Source organism: Triticum dicoccoides, chromosome 3A, assembly GCF_002162155.2.
Source record: "Triticum dicoccoides isolate Atlit2015 ecotype Zavitan chromosome 3A, WEW_v2.0, whole genome shotgun sequence".
Lineage (NCBI taxonomy): Eukaryota > Viridiplantae > Streptophyta > Magnoliopsida > Poales > Poaceae > Triticum > Triticum dicoccoides.
In genome coordinates this window covers 457,806,871-457,834,598 of record NC_041384.1, presented here as the reverse complement: position 1 = coordinate 457,834,598, position 27,728 = coordinate 457,806,871, and positions in this window count along the sequence as shown.

The following is a 27,728-nucleotide window of genomic DNA, read 5'->3' as shown; positions in this document are numbered from 1 at the left end:
GGGTATCTGCTTGGTTTCTGCCATGTCTTGGGTGAACAACTGCTTCTTCTTGGCGGGCGCATCTCCCTTGGGCTCGGGGGCCTCCAGGTCGGCGGGCTGTGCCGACGCCGCTGTCTTGAAGACGAGCTTGACCACCCGCAGAGCATCCCCGGTGTCCTCGTGCACGGTGAGGACACCGCTGCTTCCGAGCATCTTCATGAGGTTGTACGCCGGGTGCGTCGCTGCCATGAACTGGGCCGGCGCTGGGTAGCCGAGGATGGCGTTGTAGGGGAGGCCGATGGGGGCGATGTCAAAGTCGACCAGCTCCGTGCGGAAGTTGTCATAGGTGCCGAAGGTTACTGGGAGCCGGATCTGTCCCAAGGAGCTGGATGATCCGCCCCCAATGCCTGAGAAGGGCCGGCTGGGTCGCAGCCGTTCCTGGGGTATGTAGAGGAGATTGAAGGCCTCGACCGAGAGCATGCTGAGGCCCACGCCTCCATCAATGAGGGTTCTGGTGACGGCCACCTGGCAGATGGTGGGGGTGCATAGCATGGGGAGCGCACCCGAGCAGGTCGAGTTGGAGGGGTGGTCCTCCGAGCTGAAGGTCAGGCTGGTCTCGGGCGCCGCCCGATCCAGGGGAGCCCCCTGCCGCGTGGAAGCGGCATTGACCCGGCGGATGAATGGCTTGACATGGTGACTTGTGGGCGGCGCCTGCGAGCCGCCCAAGAGGGCCGCGATGACCGGGGGTGTTGATGCAGCGCGATAGACGGGGGAGAGGTTGTGGGGCTCCATGGGCGCGCGGAGCGCGCGGGGCGAAGACCCAGCTTGGGTGAGCATGGGAGTTGCGGTGCGGCTGTCTTGCCGCACGGACAGATGCTGGGACAATGCTTGCTGCCCGCCCCCCGCCGGGCTGGGCGGCGTTGATGGCAGGTGACGGGGAACGGCGAGGACGCCCGCCGACAGGGGCCATCTGGGCGACGCGGGAAGCGGGCGCGGCCCGGCGCTCCGCGCGGGCCCGACGAGCGTCACACATGGACGTGATGGTCGGAGGAGAACGGGGTGGTGGTAGATGAATTCCGGTGCACCCCTACCTGGCGCGCCAAATGTCGGATTTCGGGTTCCGGCAGACCCTTGAGGTTCGAACACTGGGGTGCGCGCGGAGATTTCGCCTCCTATCTACCTGCACCCCCCCCCCCCGCCATGCTAGGATCTAAACTACGGAAAGAACAACGCAAGAGACACAAGGTTTATACTGGTTCGGGCCACCGTTGTGGTGTAATACCCTACTCCAGTGTGTGGTGTGGTGGATTGCCTCTTGGGCTGATGATGATGAACAATACAAGGAAGAACAGCCTCGCGAGGGTCTGTTCTTGGCTGGGCCGATGAACCGCTGGGAGGAGTTCAGCCACCTTTCTCTCTCTCTCTCTCTCAACCAACTGACCGAACCCCCTTGCTATGTGGGTGGCTGGTCCTATTTATGGAGGCCCTGATCCTCTTCCCAAATATCGAGCGGGAAGGGAGCCAACAATGGCAGGCTAATTTGAAGGGGGGCAGCAAGTATCAGCTATCCTAACAAAAGTAGTCTTCGCCTGTGCAAAGCTCTCGTGATGGTGCCGTCTTGGGCTCCACGGTGACCTCTGTCTCGTAGTCCTCTTGGTCTCATTGCACCAAAATGGCAACCTTTGCCTGATGCCTCGGTACTCTGCGGCTGCGCTTGCCCCCTTTGCACTAAAGAGGAAAGGAGGACGCTGCGCTGGCTGGCACCCGCCTGGCGCCCTGAGTCGTCATGGCTTGCGTCATGGGCACCTCGTGAGGTACCCCGCCTTGATCTCTCCGCCTCCTCGTGAGCCAGCCTGACGAGGTCGTGCCTGAGGAAGCTCCACGTCGTCCGCCCCGCGAGGCTTGGCCCCTCGCGAGGGTCTTGGGTTCGTGTTGGTGAAGATGGGCCGCACTGGGCCCTCTTTTGAGCCACGTCGCAGGCCGCAGGCAGGCAAGTCTGGGGACCCCCGTTCCCAGAATGCCGACACGGGGCGCCCGAATTTATAGGAAGGGGGGGCGACGACGGCTTGAGGAAGGGGCCAAGGAGAGGGAGGACTCCGGCGGCAGTACGGCGGCGTCGGTGGCGTGCGGGAGCAGGGCTCCCGTCAGGAGGTCGGGGCGATGCTGCCGGCTAGCTGGGCCGCGGCCTGGCTGGTTGCTGGGCCGGCCCAGTCGGTGGGGAAAGGTTTTAAAAAAACAATTTGGTAGAGAAATAAAATAAAACCAAATAAACTAAAATATAATATAGGCATATAATATACAAAATTTTCAGAAAATTATTTTCTACAACCTGAACATTTTACTAACTCAGATAAAATCCTCAAAATTTCAAATAAAGCAAAGAGTGCTTCTGGTGCAATAAAACCCAATAAAAATCATTTAAAAACAAAATTAATTCAAATTTATTTCTCTCAAATTTTCTGATGTAGGGAATCATTTTACCCTAATTTCCATATATTTTATTTTTGGAGAAAAATAATTTGAATAAAACTCGAATATCTCCAAATTGAAAATAATTTCCAAAAGGACTTTGAATTTGATCCTTTTAAACTTGCAACTCATATTTCATATGTTTTGGAGAAGTCATTTTATCTTCTCTCATGAAAATCATTGAGTTTCTTAAAGTTCTGAATTTGAAATATTTTCAAATGAAATTCAAATCTTTTCAAAACCCTTTATCATTTATTTAAATGGAAGAAGTCATATTATCGTCACTCCAGGGTTTTGTAATGAAAAGAATTTGAATTCACGGAGACCATAAATGCAAAAATGAAAGTTTGGGAAAGTCCTTTTATTCCCTCTCATTTAACTTTCGAAAAGTTTCAAATTCACTCACCTTCAGTCAATCAATCACACAACAAACAAATAATCAATTCGAATCTATCTATTTATTATAACATTCTGAAATTTAGAATTTTGGGATGTTACATGTTCTCTATTTACAAACAACTCCTTGTCTCTCACAATCAGCCTTATCTCCTCCCCACCACATCTAGAAGGCCATGGAAAAATCTGGCGCGATGGCCGCTGCCAGCGTCGTCCACCCCCAATCTTGGTGTTCCGTGCAATGCACGGGCATCTACACGCGGGAAATTATGTCGAACACGACTAGTTGTAAGCAGGCTAGCTCTACAGCCAGGATGATAGTGACTGCATACGGTGAGCCTGACTATGTTATGCCGAATACGGCGCCTATACTCAGGTGTCATCTCTGGCGCAGGGTCTTGTCACTTCACTGCGAGGAGCAGCACTTAATAATTTGACCAATGGGTAGTATAGTGCTACTACATTGGTAGTACTACTACTAGTACTAGCATCACCGTCTAGATTTAGTAGTACTACCATGTCCATCTGGATTTAGTATATGACTAGCAATATATAGTAATGCATGTCAGAAAAAAGGGTCTGTCTAGGACACATCTAGATGTGACATAGTTATGTCACATCTAACCTGATGTCCACTCTGTTTGTGGCCTGTTTTTTTCTTGTCCCGGCTTTTTTTGTTCCTTGTTGCTACGTTATTTGTGGGAGATTAGATGTGACATCCTTGGAAAACATCTAGATGTGAATTAGACAAACTACACAAAAATGTACTACTCCCTCTATAAATAAATACATGGTGTATTGTTTTATTCCTTTCGGTAGATGGCTCAAATCTGAAGTCTCATCAATCAGACTACTATTGTACTCACCGAGTGCTTAGCTTTGTAAGCTACCAACAAAAAATTGTAATCAAAGACTACTATTGTACTCCCTCCGTACTAGTGCATTAGTCACGTTACGAAAACCAAATAGTAATCCCAAAACTTTTAGGCGTGATGCATTAACTACCCACCTCATTCCCTGTTTTTTGCCATGAAAAAGGAAATCACCCAATACGAGAGGTGGGGTGCGTAAGCATCCAATGACTTGAGACTACTCCCTCCGTCTAGGTGTATGACTAGCCACAATGAAGAGTAACATACACTAGTAACATACACATATCCCTAAACTATGTTACTACCTTTCACAGTGGGTAGTAACATACGTATGGTAACATGCAAAGCCTCATTTATTAGGTTATAGACTCGTATTGTATAGGGACATGTGATGTTACAGTAACTAGCTAAGTTACTCAAACTACCTCTCTCCTCATTAACTCATTGCCACATAAGCAAATTTGTTGAGTTAGACTCGATGTTACTGCTGAAGTTACTCCCACTATGGCTAGTCTAAGTCATCTTAGAGCAAGTCAAAAGAGGAGTGGGCTCTCATGCAAGAGCCGCTATATGCGGATTCCAAGGTCGATATACAATAAATATGAAGAAAGAGAGAGAGAAGATGAGAAAAAGTAGTACTCTTATAGCCAGCCTTATAGCTAACCTTATTGTATGAGTGGCTACAAGTGATGGCTCTACATGACATGGCAACATCATATAGCCAGCAGCTGGCTATACTATTGACCATGCTCTTGTGCACCGTGACCAAGGTGAAGGGGAAAGCAAGAGAACTTAATGTATTTTTGCTAATTAATAGGATTACTGATACGTCTCCGTCGTATCTACTTTTCCAAACACTTTTGCCCTTATTTTGGAGTCTAACTTGCATGATTTGAATGGAACTAACCCGGACTGACGTTGTTTTCAGCAGAATTACCATGGTGTTATTTATGTGCAGAAACAAAAGTTCTCGGAATGACTTGAAACTTCACGGAACAACTTTTCAGAAAATATAAAAAGTCCTTGCAAAAGATGAAGGCCAGGGGGCCCACCACCTGTCCACGAGGGTGGGGGCGCGCCTGCCCTCCTAGGGCGCACCCCCCTACCTCGTGGGCCCCCTGGAGCTCCTCCGACCTCAACTCCAACTCTATATATTTGGTTTCGGAGAGAAAAAAATCAGAGAGAAGGATTCATCACGTTTTACGATACGGAGCTGCCGTCAAGCCCTAAAACCTCTCGGGAGGGCTGATCTGGAGTCCGTTCGGGGCTCCGGAGAGGGGAATCCGTCGCCATCGTCATCATCAACCATCCTCCGTCACCAATTTCATGATGCTCACCGCCGTGCGTGAGTATTTCCATTGTAGGCTTGCTGGACGGTGATGGGTTGGATGGGATCTATCATGTAATCGAGTTAGTTTTGTTAGGGTTTGATCCCTAGTATCCACTATGTTCTGAGATTGATGTTGCTATGACTTTGCTATGCTTAATGCTTGTCACTAGGGCCCAAGTGCCATGATTTCAGATCTGAACCTATTATGTTTTCATCAATATATGAGAGTTCTTGATCCTATCTTGCAAGTCTATAGTCACCTATTATATGTTATGATCCGTTAACCCCGAAGTGACAATAATCGGGATACTTACCGGTGATGACCATAGTTTGAGGAGTTCATGTATTCACTATGTGCTAATGCTTTGTTCCGGTACTCTATTAAAAGGAGGCCTTAATATCCCTTAGTTTCTGTTAGGACCCCGCTGCCATAGGAGGGTATGACAAAAGATGTCATGCAAGTTCTTTTCCATAAGCACGTATGACTATATTCGGAATACATGCCTACATTACATTGATGAACTGGAGCTAGTTCTGTGTCACCCTAGGTTGTGATTGTTACATGATGAACCGCATCCGGCATAATTCTCCATCACTGATCCATTGCCTACGAGCTTTCCATATATTGTTCTTCGCTTATTTACTTTTCCGTTGCTATTGCTATCATCACTACAAAATACCAAAAACATTATTTTTACTACTGTTACCACTACTATCATATTACTTTGCTACTAAATACTTTGCTGCAGATATTAAGTTTCCAAGTGTGGTTGAATTGACAACTCAGCTGCTAATACTTGAGAATATTCTTTGGCTCCCCTTGTGTCGAATCAATAAATTTGGGTTGAGTACTCTACCCTCGAAAACTGTTGTGATCCCCTATACTTGTGGGTTATCAAGACTATTTTCTGGCGCCGTTGCCGGGGAGCATAGCTCTATTCTTTGAGTCACTTGGGATTTATATCTGCTTATCTATATGAAGAACTTAAGAGATCCAAAAACCAAGATTTATCCCTCAACTACAAGGGGAGGTAAGGAACTGTCATCTAGCTCTACACTTGATTCACCTTCTGTTTTGAGTAAGCTTGCGACACCTAAACCTGCTTCCGCTATTCGTTCTGATATGTCGCATGTTATTGATGATGTCACTTCTGCTATACATGATACTTATGATGAAACTACTTCTATGCTTGATACTACTGTGCCACTTGGTGAATTTCTTGATGAACAACTTGCTAGGGCTAGAGCGAATGAAAATATTGAATATGATAATACTGATGAAAGTGATGATGAAGACTTGCTTGTTATTCCTAAGGGTTATGTTTTTGATAAAGAAGCTTCTTTAGCTATTTTAGCTTGCAAAGATAGATACGAACTCAAGAGGTTATTAGCTAAATGGAATCAGCAATCTCTTAATGCTAGAATGAAACCTGACCCTGCTTTTGCTACTTCACCTATCTGTGTTACTGATAAGGATTATGAATTCTCTGTCGATCCTGATATAATTACTTTGGTTGAATCTGATCCTTTCCATGGCTATGAATCTGAAACTGTTGTGGCACATCTTACTAAATTAAATGATATAGCCACCCTGTTCACTAAAGATGAGAGAACTCACTACTTTTATATCCTCAAAATATTTCCGTTCTCATTAAAGGGTGATGCAAAGATATGGTTTAATTCTCTTGATCCTGGTTGTGTGCGTAGTCCCCAGGATATGATTTACTACGTCTCTGCTAAATATTTCCCTGCTCATAAGAAACAAGATGCTTTAAGGGATATATATAATTTTGTGCAAATTGAAGAAGAGAGTCTCCCACAAGCTTGGGGAGGCTTCTCAAGTTACTTAATGCTTTTCCTGATCATCCTCTTAAGAAAAATGAAATACTTGATATCTTTTATAATGGACTAACCGATGCCTCCAGAGATTACCTGGATAGTTGTGTTGATTCTGTTTTCAGGGAAAGAACACCGGATGAAGCTGAAATTCTATTGAATAATATGTTGACAAATGAAAATAATTGGACACCTCCGGAGCCAATTTCTGAACCTATTCCTAAACCAACTCCGAAGAAGAGGGGTATTCTATTTCTCAGTCCTGAAGATATGTAAGAGGCAAAGAAATCTATGAAGGAAAAAGGTATTAAAGCTGAAGATGTTAAGAATTTATCTCCTATTGAAGAAATACACGGTCTTAATTTATCGCCTATTGAAGAAACATATGGTCTTAATCCATTACCTATTGAAGAAACTCATGGTCTTGATAACCCGACACAGGTAGTAAAGGTAAATTCTCTCTATAGATATGATAAATCTGAAATCCCATTTACTAAGTTTGCTAGGCCATGCTTAGATGAGTTTGATAAATTTATGGCTAAGCAAGACGATTTTAATGCTTATTTTGGTAGACAATTGAAATACAATTCAAATATGCTTGAACACTTGGGTGATTATATGGCTAATGTCAAAGGTGAACTTAAACTTATTAGTAAACATGCTTCTATGGTTACCACTCAAGTAGAACAAGTACTTAAGGCTCAAAATGATTTGCTCCATTAATTGAATAGTAAGAATAATGATAATGTTGTTAGAGTTATGACTAGAGGTGGTAAAATGACTCAGGAACATTTGTATCCTGGAGGCCATCCTAAGAGAATTGAGCAAGATTCTCAGAGAAATAATATAGATGCACCTAGTCCTTCTAAAAGGAAGAAAAAGAAAAATGACAGGACTTTGCATGCTTCTAGTGAACCTATTATTGAAACACCTGAGAACCCAAACAATATTTCTATTTCTGATGCTGACACACAATCTGGTAATGAACCTGAAACTAGAGATAATGTTAATGATAATGTTCATGATGATGCTCAACCTAGTAATGATAATGATATAGAAATTCAACCTGCTGTTGATCTTGATAACCCACAATCAAAGAATCAATGTTATGATAAGAAAGACTTTGTTGCTAGGAAACATGGTAAAGAAAGAGAACCATGGGTTCAGAAACCCATGCCTTTTCCTCCCAAACCATCCAAGAAAAAGGATGATGAGGATTTTGAGCGCTTTGCTGAAATGATTAGCCCTATCTTTTTGTGTATGCGATTAACTGATATGCTCAAAATGAATCCTTATGCTAAGTATACGAAAGATATTGTTACAAATAAAAGAAAGATACCGGAAGCTGAAATTTCCACCATGCTTGCTAATTATACTTTTAAGGGTGGAATACCAAAGAAACTTGGAGATCCAGGAGTACCTACTATACCATGCCCCATTAAAAGAAACTATGTTAAAACTGCTTTATGTGATCTTGGAGCCGGTGTTAGTGTTATGCCTCTCTCTTTATACCGTAGACTTGATTTGAATAAGTTGACAACTACTGAAATATCTTTGCAAATGGCTGATAAATCAACTGCTATACATGTCGGTATTTGTGAGGATGTGCTTGTTGTAGTTGGAAACATCACTATTTTAACGAACTTTGTTATTCTTGATATTCCCGAGGACGATAGTATGTCTATTATTCTTGGAAGACCCTTTTTGAATACTGCAGGGGCTGTTATTGATTGCACTAAAGGCAATGTCAGTTTTCATGTTAATGGTAATGAGCATACGGTACACTTTCCGAGGAAACAACCTCAAGTTCATAGTATCAACTCTATTGGAAAAATTCCATCGATTATATTTGGAGGTTTTGAATTTCCTCTTCCTACTGTCAAGAAGAAATATGATATTCTTATTATTGGGGATATGCATATCCCCGTTGAGGTAACATAGTGTTATTCAAAATTTCTCCGGTTCCATGTTATTCGGAATGAGTTCATTAACAAGACTTCATGGATTCATTTTGATGAGCATGAGATGGATGAAACTAGAAGGCACAACCTTCTGTACCCTCCTTTTACTTTCTGTTACTTATATTAAATAAAATAAAAATAGTATTTTTCTGTCTATTATCTGATTATCCGTGCAATATAAAAATACCCTGAAAATAAAAGTTCTCCAAATGCCCTAAAATTTAAATATGATTTTTCTAGAATATTTGAGAATATTTGGCACTCAGAACACAGCAGGGGGGTCACCCACCTACCCACGAGGGTGGAGGGCGCGCCCCTCTGCCTCATGGGCGCACGGTGGCCCTCCTCCACTTATCCTTTCACCCACACACTCCTTCTTCCTCCCCCGAACATGAATATCCAGCTCAAACCCAAGTCCAAGCTCATTTTGCTGCCATTTTTGATCTCCTTGCTCAAAGCACCTCTCACAAAACTGCTTGGGGAGATTGTTCCTTGGTATGTGACTCCTCCATTGGTCCAATTAGTTTTTGTTCTAGTGCTTTATTCATTGCAAATTTTTGCTTCTTAGGTGACCCTGTTCTTGAGCTTGCATGTCAAATTTATATGGTTCCAAGTAGTTTTGATGCATGATATAGGCCCTAGGCACTTGTCGGAGTAATTGCTATCAATATTATTGAGTTTGGTTTACTTCTATTTTGAAGTTACTAAAAATTTCAGAATTTTTCAGAAAATAATGAAGAGACTTTTGAGGGGCTCATCGAGCCGAAGCTCGAAGGAAAAGGCACAGAAGCCCAAGTATAATTTGCCTCACACCACGGAGGTTCGGTCATGTGAATGGCCTTATGATGATTTCTTGAGAGCAGCCGAGATTTATGAAGATTTTTATGAATTGGCTAAGAATGCAGGCCTCACCGCTTTCCTCCATGACCAACGCGATCAGTATCTCTTACTCATGAATATCTTTGTGCAAAACTTTCATTTTCATTCTAGGAACTCACCACCTATGGTGGAGTTTTATTTATATGATGAGCATAAGGAGATGTCACTTTATGATTTTTGTCAGGTTTGTTTGGTCCCTTTCGAGGGCACGATAGAGGAACCTCATCGCAGCGATGTGGATGGGTTTATTGATATCATCACTGTAGGGGAAACGAGGAAGGTTTCTGATGCACGAATCACTAGCATACATTTTCCTATTTTACGCTATTTTGCATTATTTGCTAGTCGTTGCTTAATTGGTCGTGGAAACTATGGAAACCTTAGTGTTCCTGATATTATTATTTTGCTCCATGGTTTATTCAGTGATAACTCTGTTAGTATGGGCGGCATTATTGCTAAACGGTTAAGTCTAAACCATACAAAGGGCCCCATCTTTGGAGGCATCTATGCTTCACACCTAGCTGCACATTTTAACATACCTATTAGGCATTATGAGAAGGAAGAAAAAGTGTTGCCTCGTGTTTATTTAGATTATAAAAGTATGGTGGCACATGATTTTATTGTTAACAATAGGAAAGGAGAGCTTAAATACAAAATTTTCTCTGATAAACATCATCCTGAGACTATTACCCTGCCTGCTCCTTCCTTGTTTGATTTATCTGCAGGCTAGTACCTTGTTCCGTTAGAGGCTATTCACGCCTATCGGAACCCTACATCAGCCGCAGAGCCAGAGCCGGAACCACAAGTTGATCCTCCACGACAGTCTAATTACCAGTGGGATCCGGAGATGATTGCCAACAAGTGGCAATCGGAGTCTTCTTCATCGCAGTACGACCCCAACTACTATTATGGATATCCGCCAGGCCAGCCGTGGCCATAGACCAACTTAGGCCAAAATCCTAAGCTTGGGGGAGTATGTATTTCTCACCGACATTACATGTATGTTCACACACTCATTGCTAGATGTCGGTGCTCATACTTTTTCATTGTATCATCCATGCTAGATTATTTCCTTTTTATGCTTTCTTCTTGTGTGTTTGATAAACCTTAAGAAAAACCAAAAAAATTAGTTGTAGCTTTTAATTAGTTTACTTTCCATGCTTGTAGTAGTAATTAAAAAGAAAACCCAAAAAGATTTCTTGTTCTTCTTTTTCTTGTTGGGAGCTTTCCCGTGTAAATAGTTTTATTTATTTTCTTTTCTTTGGGGGTCGATAGGAGAAGACCATGATTAAATTGTTGAAGTGGCTCATTATTGTTGATCTGACAAAAGAGCCCATATTGCCTTGTCTTCTCCTGTTTCTTGAATGCTTGCAGATTCCAGCTTAGTCCAATGCATGTGCACTATTATTATTATCACATCGTTCGGTCGTGCAAGTGAAAGGCAATAATGATGATTATATGATGAACTTATTGAGATGAGAAAAGCTGGTATGAACTCGACCTCTCTTGTTTTTGTAAATATGATTAGTTCATCGTTCCTGATTCAGCCTATTATGAATAAACATGTTTGCAATGACAACTAGAGATCATAGTGCTTATGCCATGCTTGATTAGCTATGAGTTATAATGGTTTACCTTGCGTGCCAACATGCTATTAAAATGGTTGTGATGTGGTATGATAGGGTGGTATCCTCCTCTGAATGATTTAAGTGACTTGACTTGGCGCATGTTCACGCATGTAGTTGAAACAAAATCAACATAGCCTTCACGATATTTATGTTCATGGTGGATTATATCCTACTCATGCTTGCATTCGGTGTTGATTAATTTTAATGCATGTTCATGACTGTTGTCGCTCTTTAGCTGGTCGCTTCCTAGTCTTTTGCTAGCCTTCACCTGTACTAAGCGGGAATACTGCTTGTGCATCCAACTCCATAAACCCCAAAGTTATTCCATATGAGTCCACCATACCTACCTATATACGGTATCTACCTGCCGTTCCAAGTAAATCTGTATGTGCCAAACTCTAAAACTTCAAATAAATATCCTGTTTTGTATGCTCGACTAGCTCATGTATCAACTAGGGCTGTCCGTATCTTCCATGTTAGGCGGGTTATTCTCAAGAGGAGTGGACTCCGCTCCTCACTCACGAGAAAGTGGCTGGTCACTGTGATGCCCAGTCCCATGCTTTATGCAAATCAAATCAAAATAATTGCAAACAAAACTCCCCCTGGTACTCTTGTTAGTTGGAGGCACTCGTTGTTTCTAGCAAGCCATGGATTGATGCTTGTTGGTGGAAGGGGGAGTATAAACTTTACCATTCTGTTTGGGAACCACCTATAATGTGTGTAGCATGGAAGATATCGCCATCTCTTGGTTGTTATGTTGACAATGAAAGTATACCGCTCAAAATATTATTCACCTCTATTTCAAAACCGAGCTCTGGCACCTCTACAAATCCCTGCTTCCCTCTGCGAAGGACCAATCTATTTACTTTCATGTTGAGTCATCATCCTCTTATTAAAAAGCACCAGTTGGAAAGCACCGTTGTCATTTGCATTCATTACTATTAGTTTACATTGAGTATGGCTTGACTGGATCTCTTTTACCATGAATTACAATGTCTAGTCAGTGCTTGGTCTTTAAAGGTGCTCTGCATTTATGTTTTGCGGTCTCAGAAAAGGCTAGCGAGATACCATCTTGTTATATCATATTATGATTGTTTTCAGAAAGTGTTGTCATCCGATATTTATTATTATTGCTCGCTAGTTGATTATGCCATTGATATGAGTAAACTTGAGACCTAATTAAGCGTTAATGTGAATGTGGTTAGTCATAATCTTTGCTGAAAACTTGAATGCTGGCTTTACATATTTACAACAACAAGAGCAAACAGAGTTTGTAAAAGTTTTTCTTTATCACTTTCAGTTTATGAACTAAATTGCTTGAGGACAAGCAAGGGTTTAAGCTTGGGGGAGTTGATACGTCACCGTTGTATCTACTTTTCCAAACACGTTTGCCCTTGTTTTGGACTCTAACTTGCATGATTTGAATGGAACTAACCCGGATTGACGCTGTTTTTAGCAGAATTACCATGGTGTTATTTATGTGCAGAAACAAAAGTTCTCGGAATGAATTGAAACTTCACGGAACAACTTTTCAAAAAATATAAAAAATCCTTGCAAAAGATGAAGGCCAGGGGGGCCACCACCTATCCACGAGGGTGGGGGCATGCCCCCCCTACCTCGTGGGCCCCCTGGAGCTCCTCCGACCTCAACTCCAACTCTATATATTTGGTTTCGAAAAGAAAAAAATCAGAGAGAAGGATTCATCGCGTTTTACGATACGGAGCCGCCGCCAAGCCCTAAAACCTCTCGGGAGGGCTGATCTGGAGTCCGTTCGGGGCTCCGGAGAGGGGAATCTGTCGCCATCGTCATCATCAACCATCCTCCATCACCAATTTCATGATGCTCACTATCGTGCGTGAGTAATTCCATCATAGGCTTGCTGGACGGTGATGGGTTGGATGGGATCTATCATGTAATCAAGTTAGTTTTGTTAGGGTTTGATCCCTAGTATGCACTATGTTCTAAGATTGATGTTGCTATGACTTTGCTATGCTTAATGCTTGTCAGTAGGGCCCGAGTGCCATGATTTCAGATCTGATCCTATTATGTTTTCATCAATATATGAGAGTTCTTGATCCTATCTTGCAAGTCTATAGTCACCTATTATGTGTTATGATCCGTTAACCCCGAAGTGACAATAATCGGGATACTTACCGGTGATGACCATAGTTTGAGGAGTTCATGTATTCACTATGTGCTAATGCTTTGTTCCAGTACTCTATTAAAAGGAGGCCTTAATATCCCTTAGTTTTCGTTAGGACCCCGCTGCCACGGGTGGGTAGGACAAAAGATGTCATGCAAGTTCTTTTCCATAAGCACGTATGACTATATTCGGAATACATGCCTACATTACATTGATGAACTGGAGCTAGTTCTGTGTCACCCTAGGTTGTGATTGTTACACGATGAACTGCATCCCGCATAATTCTCCATCACCGATCCATTGCCTACGAGCTTTCCATATATTGTTCTTCGCTTATTTACTTTTCCGTTGCTATTGCTATCATCACTACAAAATACCAAAAACATTACTTTTACTAATGTTACCTTTTGCTACTGTTACCACTACTATCATATTACTTTGCTACTAAATACTTTGCTGCAGATATTAAGTTTCTAGGTGTGGTTGAATTGACAACTCAGCTGCTAATACTTGAGAATATTCTTTGGCTCCCCTTGTGTCGAATCAATAAATTTGGGTTGAATACTCTACCCTCGAAAACTATTGCGATCCCCTATACTTGTGGGTTATCAATTACATGCAATGAACTAACCACTGCATGTCATGTTTGGTAGTCTCAAGTCATTAAAAGCATGCACGACCCACTCCTCGCATTGGTTGATATGTCATGAAATAAGAAATGAGGAGGGAGTTAATGTATCGTGCCTAAGTGGTTTGGGACGGAGGGGGCGCAGCTTCATTGACTTACTGCACCTGCTTTTGAGTGAATGACTCGTGTGCCCAACAGGTGGCTGGCCCAACAGGTGGCTGGCCCACCTGTCATACAGCCAAAGGCAGGTGTGCAGTAGAGGGCCGAGGAGTAGATGGAAAACACACACGCGAATGCAACACAATCTGCACTTCTCATATAAAGGCTCCCCGCCAATCCAATCTACGAAATCCTACGCACTTGCGCACCCTAATCAAGGGAAAGAGTGATCACTCCAATCGCAAGATCAATTGACTAGAAGCTAGACCCATGGAGGCGATGAGCGCGAGCATCAGCCGGCTGTGCCAGATGGTCCATGACGCCGGCCTGCGGCCTGGCACCAAGGAACCTCTCCAGATCATGCTTGTGGCCGCCAGGGTGAGAGGCCTCTTGGACGATAGCTTCATCTTCTTGTACGACAAGGTCCTTGTCGGCTTCCTCGACAAGTTCACCGTCGTCAAGAAGCTCGCGGACAACCTTGACGTATGCCTCCAGCCCACGCGCCCAGGCTCTGCGATGCCTGCCACCCTCAACAACATCTATGGTGACAACCTCTTCCACGCACTGGTGGCCCTGCGACTACCCATCGTCGCGCCGGAGAATGTCCACCTCGTGGTCGCGCTCGTCGTGCAGCGCATGGCGCAGCAAGACACCATCGACATAATCACCCACGTCTACATGCAAATCGTCCACAAGGACTACTACGTGCCAGAGGAGGACGATAGGTCGCTGGCCTTCTTGACCCGCAGGGCAACCTTGGACGTCATTGTTCAGAAGCACGTTGAGCTCGCCGCCAACGCCGTTGCTCCTCACACGTCGGTTGGTGACCCGGTGCACTAGGGCGTGAGGAGGTCGTTGATGGATCTATATGTATCTTTATCTTTTCTTCAAATCCATGTAGTAGTATATGGTACTACTAGTAATTATCTTACCTTTCGCATCAACTTCATAATTTTCGTACGTACTCCATGCATGAACCGTGCCAGAACCAAACTTCTCATTACTATAGGGAAAATTGTTATTTCTATCTATCAGTCGCGCCATGGAGCAGAACCAAATTTTACAAGTTACAAGTTCAAAAGGAAAAGCCTGTCGTCTTCGCGTCGCACCCCCACACGGTTGGTCTGACACGCCGCTCAAGGGGGAATGTGTGTTGTGTTGCATTTTCACTTACAAGTGGGACCGTGGTTGAGCAAACTGACTATCGGCAAACCCCCACCCCTCCCGCCGTGCCATGGCTGAGAAAACAGGAGGGAGAAGAGATGGTTGTAGCACGGACTTCAAGAAAATTGGTGTCGGATGGGACTCATGTGGGTGGCGTGTGCCGTACTGCTAGACATGAGTGCTAGTTATGGCCCATGCCACCCCACTATATCGAGCCTATATCGAGGTGCTGGTTACGTAGAACAAATTTCCTGGAGTCTGTGCTCAGCCCTCCTCTATCTCTCTTCTCGGCCAGCCAGTAGACGCGCGGAGCCCATCGTTTGTTTGCTCACATGCGCTTCCACATGTCAGTGAACACGCAAGAGGACCCACTGAACCTGCACATCTTTCGGCTCGACATCCTGGTGATGAAAAACAAATCCAATAAAGATCTTCGGTGGCCGCTTTTGGAGTTACTCAAGAGTAGTAAGATTCTATTTACAGTTTAACCCAAGATGCACATCATGTGGCTTCAACTACCACTCCATTTTCTTGCATGACACGACCTGGATGCTGGATGTCCCACGTGTCAGCAAAAGGAGGAAGAACTCGACCAAATCTTCTCCACATTTAGACCGGAGGAGTAGGAAAGACGGCAAGCCCTGTGCCTACATCATACTACATGCAAGCCCACCTCACGCAGTCACGCTATCACCATATTTCTCGGCATCCGTGCGACACCTAGATCTAGTTGATCTAACTAGAACAAACTATTGGTCGGCTCTATGTGATGTGGCAACTTCATACTACTACGGATGCTAGCTATACTACTACGGCACTAACACTCCAATAAGTGAGTCAAAAACCATTTATAAATTGATTTTATAACATGCATATGCAAATGTACCATTCATTACATGCAACAAGTCATCAACACACAACGACAATGAGGATACATGTTGGATTATAGATTTGTTCCAACAAAACATTCAAGTAAATACTAAAGTTTTCATCACACAACAAATAACAAGAAATGAAATTAACTTCAGCTCAACCAATCCTTGGCATTGGAAACGCTTGCTTTGAACCAGAAGTGATTCTCTCGGAAGGGGCAGCTACTGTCAATCTCGATACCAACGAGGACTGGTCATCCAGGCTGAAGCGGCCTATGTCAGGAAGCATATTGTGATAGCCATGGTAGGGAACCATAGCAATGTCCGAGGTATAGATACAGTTGCTTATCATAAATGGTAGTAACATTGTGTCAACAGCAGTTGGATCGCCTTTCACCATCATTGGATAGTTTTGTCCAAGGAAGAGCGAGTTTCCTCCAAGAATATCAATACTAAACCAGGGAGAACGTGTTGGCGCTAGCAAATTAGTATCCATCCCGAATACCCTCCAACGGTTGTTGGAATAGGTCCGGAGAGTGCGACCATGGGAAACAACACATGCTTCCTTAGTAACATCAGCAGTGCCCTGTATATAGACAAGAAGAGGTGATCCATCAGAATAAGTTGCCAGGCGCCACTCAGTATATGGGTCGCCATGCTTGTGATCATCATCATTGTCATCTCCCCCTTGGTTATAATTTTTTTTCAAATATAAGTGGTGGAATGTTCACAGGACCTTGGAAAGACAAGAAGGTTAATTAGTAAAGGGAAACTAGCTAACCCGCATGCATGTGGATGAAACAATTATAATTATGGTGGAAGACAAACATACCGAAAGCATAAGAATTCCATGCAAAAACAGTGCCACGAGTGGTGGTAGCAAACACAAGACCCTCGTATTGAATTGCATCACAGTACCCATCCGTGTATAGAAACTGATTTTTGAGCAATATCCATCGAGTCGAACCATGAAGGACGGCAACAAGCTTGTCGAAGATAGCGACAACACAAGCATTCCTATAACCCCAAGAGCGGTTGGGAACTGGACAAATTGGTATCTTCTGTAGACGACAGTCACCATGATCGTAGTTGAACATACGTAGAATACCGGTGTGCTCAACCTCTGGGCAGTCTGAGATTTTTGGAAGTGGAACCCGGTGACGAGTGTACACATTCACAAGTTCCCACTCGCATTTGTACCCAATATAAACAACCCAATCTCCATTTGTGCTTGCCCAAACCTTACCCTCAAGCGATGGCATCTTAACATCACACTATCATTATCAAGTGGCAACAACTTGCACAAGGCGAGGCCTCCGTCGTCTGTGCGCCAGTCAGCAGGGTCACGGCGAAGAAGATAGGGGAGATCAAACCGCTCCTGGCCCCTTGGGTTCCTTGTAATGATGTTATTAGTTGAGTCAAGAATGGTCTTGAACGAACCTTCCATGCTAGCCGAGGTGATGACGTTGCACCGATCAATGAGTTCTTCCACCACGTCATCATTCAAATCAGGGCAAGAATAATGGGGTCGTTTCTAATCTATTCCCTCCATAGAGAAGACGATCGAACAATGGCATAAGGAAGGGTGAAGGAAAATGGAGGAGGGAGGAAGAGCGTGTGACAGCAATTCCAAATCGAGAGGGAAACGCGAAGAGTCGGTGGACCGTTTCCACGATACACGAAGAGGCGCCCTGGCCTACATAGACGTCTATTCGGAAGTTGTACAAAAGGACTCGCCGTCGTCTCACTGACATGTTGGAACGGGACCACATGTCAACGAAGAGGCTAGTGGGGAGCGAACGGTTGCCACAAAGGTCACACACTAATGATAAGGCTGTCCTGTCAGACCTAGCGCCCGCGCAGGATGGCTTTCGTCCCCCACACGAGCGAAGCCACTTCGCACCCCCACATGGTTAGTCCGCCACACTGATAGGCCAACTCCAGCGTGTGCAGCTCGGACGCGCGCTCGCTCAGCCCCCTTTCCCTCGACGCCCTAGAGCTACCCAACCACGGCTACATGTTTTGCGCACCCGACAGCCGGATTTGGAGCGGATCCGGTCGGGCTTGAGCTCGCCCGGCTGTGGGAGGTCGCGTCACGCCATGGACTGGCCGGGCACCGGGCCGGAAGGCCCCTGTCGGTGTCAAAACCGGTGGATCTCGGGTAGGGGGTCCCGAACTGTGCGTCTAAGGCGGATGGTAACAGGGGGCAGGGGACACGATGTTTACCCAGGTTCGGGCCCTCTTGATGGAGGTAATACCCTACATCCTGCTTGATTGTTCTTGATGATATGAGTATTACAAGAGTTGATCTACCACGAGATCAAAGAGGCTAAACCCTAGAAGCTAGCCTATGGTATGATTGTATCTTGTCCTACAGACTAAAATCCTCCGGTTTATATAGACACCGAAGGGGGCTAGGATTACACAAGGTCGGTTACAAAGGAGGAGATATACATATCTGTATTGCCTAGCTTGCCTTACACGCCAAGTAGAGTCCCATCTGGACACGGGATGAAGTCTTCAATCTCGTATCTTCATAGTCCAATAGTCCGGCCAAAGGATATAGTCCGGCTGTCCGGAGACCCCCTAATCCAGGACTCCGTCAGTAGCCCCTGAACCAGGCTTCAATGACGATGAGTCCGGCGCGCAGGGTTGTCTTCGGCATTGCAAGGTGGGTTCCTCCTCCGAATACACCATGGAAGAGTTTGAATACAAGGATAGTGTCCGACCCTGCAAAATAAGTTTCACACACCACCGTAGAGAGAATAATATTTTCACAAATCAAATCTGCTGACATGTTTTGACAACATGACATCACGCCACGGTCTGGTCATTATTTGAACCGTTTTTCTTTAACCAGCCCCGCACATAACGCGAGGTGGTTTCTTGACACGTCTTGTCAAAGCAGAGATCATGTTCCCCTTATCACGGGATTCTCATCAATACAAACATGGGTAACCCAACCGTGCATGTTGGTATGACTCCTAGATCTTAGGTAAGTCTCGAACGGCCATGAGGAGGACGCCTGATATTCATCCCCTTTATAAAGGGACAAGGATTTTTCTTTTTTCCCTCCCGTGCTCAATCGAATCCTTCCCCCGCCTTGAGTTCTAACACCCAAAGCTCAGGTTTGGTTCTTCGGACCTTCAATCATGTCCGGATCCAGCCTTCAAGGCCGGTGGATTCCTTCCTCCGTCACAGAGGAGGACATCAAGAAGTTGAGGAGGCCAGATATCTGACCGCCAAAATTTTGCATAGGCTGCCCGCCCGAGGGCATGTCGTCCCTACTCCCGAACCCAACGAGAGTGTTGTGTCCGTCTCCCACTTCCTTCGAGGACTAGCCCTCGCTCTGGATCCCTTTGTTAGGGGTCTTATGTTCTATTACTGGCTGGATTTTCACGATCTGGCCCCGGATTCCCTTCTTCACATCTCATCGTTTATTGTCGTATGTGAGGCCTTCCTTCGCATTACCCCTCACTTCGGCCTGTGGCTCAAGACCTTCGATGTGAAGCCAAAGATGGTCGAGGGGCAGTACGCAGGGTGCGGAGGTGCTATAATAAGCAAAATTGCTGATGCTCCATGGCCAAAGGGTTCCTTTCCAGAGGTGTCCGGATTGTGGCAACAAGAGTGATTTTACGTCGCAGCTCCCCGAAGTGCCAAATGGGTAGCTGCCCCCACCATTCGCTCGGGCCCCCCACCACAACTGATGTCATGGATCAGCAGGGGGATGAGCTGGGGTCCAGCCAAGGACGTGCCAATACTGCAGAGCCGTATCCGAGATCTCTTCAAGGGAGATTTCAGTCTGGTTATGGTAATGCAAGTTATGCTGGTTCGTCGAGTCCAGCCTTGCAAACGCCGGCCCCTCCGCGTGTGGGAATTCAACCCGGAAGGACCGTGCACTGTTCAGCATTTCCTCGGCATGACGCACGAGGAGATGTACAAATCGTTCTTTGGACCCCAAATAGAGTGTCCAGACACTACCGAGGACGTGGGCCTGAGCTGCAACCGCCTCGCTGCCCAAGTAAGTAATCCCATGGCCGAACACATTGTCATTTTATTTATCACGACATCATTCCTAAGAATCGCTCTTTGACCAGGACTGGATAACAAAGGCGAAGATGATCCGCTGTTCGGCCCCCCTTCCTGAAGGCTTGGACAATCCAGTGCTGGAAAAGATGCTCGAGCCAGCACCATGTCTAGTGCCCTCAAAGGAAGATGAAGGGGGGAATAAAGAGGGCAAAAGCGGGCCTCCATCGCTACCTATTCCAATCGAGGGAATGAGTGCCTCCACGAGGGAGGATAACCAAGGGGAAGAATCTGACATTCTCTCTCTCCCCGGGGAAGGAAGAGGACTACCTCTGAAGAACGGGAAACTAAGGTTTCCAAACGGGAGGAGAAATCTCCGCCGGAGGGTCCTGCCTCGGAGGGTATTCTTGCCGCACAATGTCCACGCGGGGATCAGCCCTCTACCGAGCTGTAAGTAATCAAAAAGTACTTAATAGTGAAGATATCCTACCTTACTTCCGAAGACAATAACCGATGCTTGTAAATTGTAGTCCGGATCGCAGCCCTTCTTGACAGAGTTCATCTTCGGTGGATCTTCTTCCGGAGATGATGAAGAGCGAAACGCCTCCCCTGGACTCCCTAGCTAAAGAAGAGGGCGACCTTGAAGTGTCGTCACGAAGGGTATCTCCGGATCCAATATCGCCACAGGATAACCCTTTGGCTGCCTGGCATCCCCAGTATCCGGCTCCTGAGGAGAGCGACAGCAAGGGTCCGTACTGTGTGCGGTCGGACGCGCTAAGGATCTTCTGGGGCAAGCTGTCATCTTGGAAGCGCATCATATGCTAATGGGCACGGTAATTGAAAGGATTTCATCCGCCGAAAGCGGTTTGCACGAAGCTTTTACGAGTCTGCTGAAAGGCTTTGAGGTACGTGAAATAATGTATGCCTTTAACAGTTCCGCATACGTTAGGTATGCCCATGTAGATAGTAACCCCCGAGACTCTGGTTGTCATCGAGAATGGCGGCAAACAGAGGATCATAGTCCCAGGTAATAACCAGACCGCCTTTATGTGTAGGCGGTTGAAGCTCCGGTGGCTAGCCGGACTGATCGGTTTGCCGAACTAAAGCGGCAACTAGATGCGGCAGATGCCGACATCGTGCTTGTCAACAAGCGGCTTGACGAGGCATAGGGTGAGTGATTTTTCTGGTGATCGTCACATAATAAGAGCAGCATGATGCCAGTATCTTTAATATGTCGTGATTGTAGATGGAGCTGCCACCGTGGAGACCCTTCGGGTGGAGCTTGCCCGAGCCAAGGAGCAAGCAAGGAGTAGCAATGCAGCCGCTTTACAGGCAGCCGAAGAGTTAAGGGCCGAACAGGCCGCGCATTGCGAGAGCAAGGAAAAAAATAGCCAAGACGGATGTAGAGTTAAAAGATGTTGCTGACCGTTACCGGCTTCTTGAAGAAGAAAACCGGGCGAAGGCGACGGACCTGGAGAAGGCCCGGGTGGCTGCCAAGGAAGCCCGCTCCAAAATTAGAGCGACGAAGGAGGAGCTGAATCAAGTTGTAGATATCATGTCTGGGAAGCCCTTCTTGTTTGCGGACTAAGTTTGGAGATCCGAAGTATGCTCCTCTGGACCGGTTATGGAGTTCTACAGACGCATACATGGATTTGGCTACAAGTGCTGCTGATGCAGCCGAGTACTTCAAGGATCAGAAAGGTCCCGAAGTGGAAAAGCTGTTCTGGTTAGAGTTTCACACTCCAGTCCGCCCGCTGCTGCTGAATGAGTGATTGACCATAGGTTGTCTGGACTTGCCATGAGGTCCGTTGTGGATCACCTGTGGCCGGGAGGGCCAAGGCCAAGTAGTTATTTTAGCTTAGTGCAACAATTCCTTGAAGCTGTGCCATGCATCGATGTTGTAAAGATATCAGCATGCATAGAAGGTGCGCGGATGGCCCTTGCTCGTGTCAAAACATACTGGGCGGAGATGGAGGCCACCACTGTTGCGGCACAGGGTTCGGCCATAGGCCGAGTGGCTGCCGAGCACTACTTTGAAGAAGTCCTTGAAGGCGCTCGTTCGATAGAGGCTCAGTGCTCGAAGAATATTATTTTCCAGTGACATGTAGTTCCATTGTACAAATAATGTTTTTCTGAATTAATCAAGGCTGTATTTATACTTTTTCCCGAAAGTACTGTGATGCCTCCTGTGCGGTCGTTTATGTATATATGTATATAACCTGAAAGTTTGCAGTCGTCGGCTTCCGCCCCCACGCATATAATGCGGGGGTGTTCGCAAAAGATGCATATCCACACTTGATCCAACGTCTTGGTCCGTTAAGGAGGTGATAGCATAGCAAACGAGGCAATCGGACTATATTGCTTTAACACTTTCACTTAGCCATAGGAGTTTGACAGTGGGGCTACTATATAGCCCCTGGTACTTCTGCGCTCGTCCGAATACGATGCGCGTACGTACATGACCGGGAAACGGTCCTTCGTTAATGCGGAGGAATCCTGAAGATTCTGATTAGTCATCGAGTGGTTGACCAGTCTCTCGCTATATCATGACAGTCAGTTTTCGGCTTTCTCTACTAAGGTGCTCATCTGGATGAACCGGGGCACAATCGCAGTAGTTCTCTCAGTGCTACCTTAGCCGATATAACGGAACATAAGGTACCAAAACATGGGAGCAGGGCAAACCCAACATTTGAACAAAGACATGATTCAGAGCTGATGCATATAGGGCCAAACTCGCGACGCCGAACACTCCCTAAGGTGTTTGGTCTTTATAACATATACCGGGCTAAACAATGCCCTTTATAAGAAACCCCATGTGTCCAGGTACATGCAAAATCCTGGCGTGGCCACATGCCAATAACGCCGGCATCCTTCTCGGTTGTGTGGAGTATCCAGAGGATGTGAGCAACAAGAGATAGTAAAAAAAGGTTTACGCATGGCCTTAATCTAAAAAGAAACCTTTGGGTGGGTCCCTGCTGCACGTCTGCTCCTGTATCTCTGTTGTGCCATGTCCTGGACAGGTGTAGCACAATTGTAACCTGCAAAAGGAAAAAACTTAGGTGAAAGTTACCGTGCCGAAAAGAAGAATGAGTTATCAGAATTCCAGAGAAGCCTAGGTGAGCCGGGCTGGCCCTGATTACACGCGGGAAGCCCCTGGTATCGTTTTATGAGGGTTCGAAAACCAATCTCATGCATGTATGATGGAACGCCGGACTCGTCTAACCGTGTCCATGGTCATGACGACCTGCCATTTTTTCTGGTTGGTGAGGCCGTCTAGTGTGCGGCTGTTAGAGCCGCTGCGTCCTCTTCCGTACGTGAAGAATGTTTGGTACTTCCGCTAACTGTAATGATGCCTCGTGGACCGGGCATCTTGAGCTTGAGAAAAGCATAATGCGGTATTGCGTTAAAATGAGCAAAAGCCGCCCTTCCGAGTAGTGCTTGAAAATCACTTCAGAATGGAGCGATGTGAAAAGTTAACGTTTCACTTCGGAAGTTATCGGGAGAACCGAATACCACCTATAGTAGTAGAGAGCCCGTGCAGTGGGCCTCTTGGCCTGGTATTACTCCCTTGAAGGTAGTATTATTGTGGCTTATTTGTGTCGGGTCTATCCCCATTTTGCGTACTGTGTCCTGATATATCAGATTGAGATCACTGCCGCCGTCCATGAGGACCTTTGTGAAATGGTACCCATTTATTATTGGGTCTAACACCAAGGTCGTCAGTCCTTCACGTTGGATGTATGTATCGTGATCCCTACGATCAAAAGTGATCGGGCAGGCAAACCAGGGGTTGGACCTAGGGGTGACGGGCTCTATGGCGCGTGTGCATCGGAGTGCATGATTGCTTCTCCTCCTTGTCACATGGATCACGTTTACTGTTTTAACCTCTAGTAGGAACTTTTTCTGTCCTTCGGCGCTTTGCTGGCGAGGTTCATCCTCGTCTTCGCTTGGTGTCTCTTCCCCTTTGTGTTTGGCGTTTAGCTTACCGGCCTGCTTGAAGACCCAACATTCTCTCTGGGTATGATTTGCAGGTTTGTCTGGGGTGTCGTGAATCTGACAGAGTTTGTCAAGAAGTTTGTTTAGGCCAGATTGTCCTTCTCTACTGCCTTTGAAAGGCTTTTTCCATTGACCTGGTCGGGAGCCCCTGAATCCGGCGTTTACCGCTGTGTTATCTGGGCTACCTTCTTTACTTTGACGCTTGTTTTTGTTGCGTCGTGATTTACCATTGCCATCCCTTACTTTGGATGTGCTTGGGTCGCTGGTGCTGCTACGGGCCAACCAGCTGCCCTCGCCCGCACAAAAGCGGGTCATGAGGCTTGTTAGGGCTGCCATTGTTCTCGGTTTTTCTTGACCGAGGTGTCTGGCGAGCCAATCGTCTCGGACGCTGTGTTTAAAAGTTGCTAAGGCTTCGGCGTCCGGACAGTCGACTATTTGGTTCTTCTTGGTGAGGAACCTGTTCCAAAGCCCTCCGGACTGTTGGATTATGTGACTTAAATCGTCTCCATCCGGAGGTCGGACATAAGTCCCTTGAAAATTGGCTCGGAAAGCGTCCTCGAGCTCCTCCCAACTTCCAATTGAGTTTTCGGGGAGGCTTTTCAGCCAGTGCCTAGCTGGCCCTTTAAGCTTGAGGGGCAAGTATTTAATGGCATGTAGATCGTCTCCATGAGCCATATGAATATGGCGGATGAAGTCCTCTATCCAGACTCCAGGGTCTGTGGTTCCGTCGTACGCCTCTATGTTCACCGGTTTGAATTCCTCTGGGAATTCGTGATCCAGCACCTCATCACTGAAACATAATGGGTGTGCGCCACCCCTGTATTGGGATGCGCCATAGTGTTCGGACGGTTGTAGTATTCGGTGTTGGTTGTGTACCGTAGCGCGCTTCCTAGATCCATAGATAGATCTGGTCGCGCCGGATTTTTGACGCAAGTTCTCACATAGAGCGTGTGTTGACTTATGTGTGACTTTGTTAGCCGCTCTACCGCGTTCACGGGGTGGTGGATCCGGCCGGTTGGCCGTATCACTTATCGGTTGTATGGGCTCTAAGGCCTCATCGTCGAATTCTGGTAATAGCTTGCGCTTTGGATAGCTATTTGGGTGGTAGCTTCTACCATACTTTGTTACTTTGTTCCACTTGCTGTTGAGCGTATCTTGTGCGACCTTGAGCCTTTGCTTCTGTTTCTTCAGGCTTCTCGCTGTGGCAGTAAGCCTTCTACGGAGGTTCTCTTGCTCCAAGTGTGTTTCCGGGATGATGGGTGCATCTTCGTCCGGACTATTTTCTTCCCTAGATGGGGATTGATGAGGCTTATCCTTGGCGTCATTGTGTTCGTACGTCGGATCTGTACTATGTTTGCAGTTTGCATCTTGATCATTTTCTGCCACCGAGGTGGTGCAGTTGTCGTCTCTTCCAGAGTCGAGTGGACTATTATTATTGCTGTTTTTGCTATGGCGGGACTTAGAGCAGCGCCGCTGATGTCGGCACTTGGGTTTCTTCTTGGAGGGGTCATCCTCCGCTTTCTTGTCGCCATTGGCTTCGTTTGGGGTGTCCACCATGTGTACGTCATGTGATGAAGTAGCGGTCCAGCACCCTATGGGTGGTGGTTCCGGTTCGTCTCCTGCATCGTCGTCCATACCGTTGATGTCTTCGGAGTCGAAATCGAGCATGTCGGTTAAGTCGTCGACAGTGACTACTAAGTGGGTGGTGGGTGGGCAGCGAATTTCTTCGTTGTCCGCATCCCATTCTAGCCGGACATAGTTCGGCCAGGGTTCTCCTGACAAGGAGAGAGACCTTAATGAATTCAGCACATCTCCGAAAGGTGAGTGCTGAAAGATATCCGCGGAGGTGAAATCCATGATCGGCGCCTAGTCGGACTCGACGGGCACGGATATGAGCGGTTCGGAGTCCGTGGCCGGAGATGAAATCAGTGGTTCCGCGACACGGCTCTCATAAGGGGTGAAGTTAGTATCTGGCTCTATCGCCACTGAGAGTGCGGCCTCCGTGGCGGGGTCCATCCCTCCGCTCTCGGATGGCACGACTTGCTTCGGATTTAAGGCCAGAGTAACTGCGGATGCGATCTCCCGAACACTGTCCGACGGTAGAGTTACGACTTGCTCGTCGTGACTGCGCGGCGCGTCCGGCATGGGCTCGAATCCGTCGAAGATCAAGTCTCCTCGGATATCGGCCGTGTAGTTCAAGTTTCCGAATCTGACCTGATGGCCAGGGGCGTAGCTCTCAATCTGCTCCAGATGGCCAAGCGAATTGGCCCGCATTGCAAAGCCGCCGAATATGAAGATCTGTCCGGGGAGGAAAGCCTCACCCTAGACCGCATCGCTAGCGATGATCGACAGAGCCATCGAGCCTTATGGTGACAACACAGTGGAACTCTCAATGAAAGCACCAATGTCGGTGTCAAAACCGGCGGATCTCGGGTAGGGGGTCCCGAACTGTGCGCCTGAGGCGGATGGTAACAGGAGGCAGGGGACACGATGTTTACCCAGGTTCGGGCCCTCTTGATGGAGGTAATACCCTATGTCCTGCTTGATTGTTCTTGATGATATGAGTATTACAAGAGTTGATCTACCACGAGATCGAAGAGGCTAAACCCTAGAAGCTAGCCTATGGTCTAATTGTATCTTGTCCTACGGACTAAAACCCTCCGGTTTATATAGACACCGGAGGGGGCTAGGATTACACAAGGTCGGTTACAAAGGAGGAGATATGCATATCCGTATTGCCTAGCTTGCCTTCCATGCCAAGTAGAGTCCCATCCGGACACGGGACGAAGTCTTCAATCTCGTATCTTCATAGTCCAATAGTACGGCCAAAGGACATAGTCCGGCTATCCGGAGACCCCCTAATCCAGGACTCCCTCAGCCCCGGCAAGGCCGCATGGCCGCATGCAGGTACTGACTCCTCCTCTAGCCATTTGGATCTACACCGTCGGTGGTCCACCGGCAGATACATGAATGACGGTCGGTCGGGCTCGGTGCTGGCCCAAAAGCTCGTCAGCCCACCTTTGCCACTCATTACGTGCGATGACTGCCCAAAGAAGGTCTTGTGTCACGTGTCTACAATGCCGGAACATTCCAGATGGGTGTTCATCAAGTGCTCAACCGATGGGGTATGTGCTACTTTAGCTTTGGTTGTGCTATCGAATTAGACTAGTTGTGCTAACTTAAAATTTTATTGTGTAGAATGGATGCAAGTTTTGGTATTGGGAAGAAGAGTACATCGATATATTGACAGAGTGCAATTTAGTAGATGTTCTAGCACTTTTAGCTAGCATAGAGGCTAGAGATGAGACTAGTGCACTTGTTGATAGAATAGAGGCTAGACATGGGACTAGATGCGAGGAAGCAACGTCTACTTCTTTACACTCGAAGAAG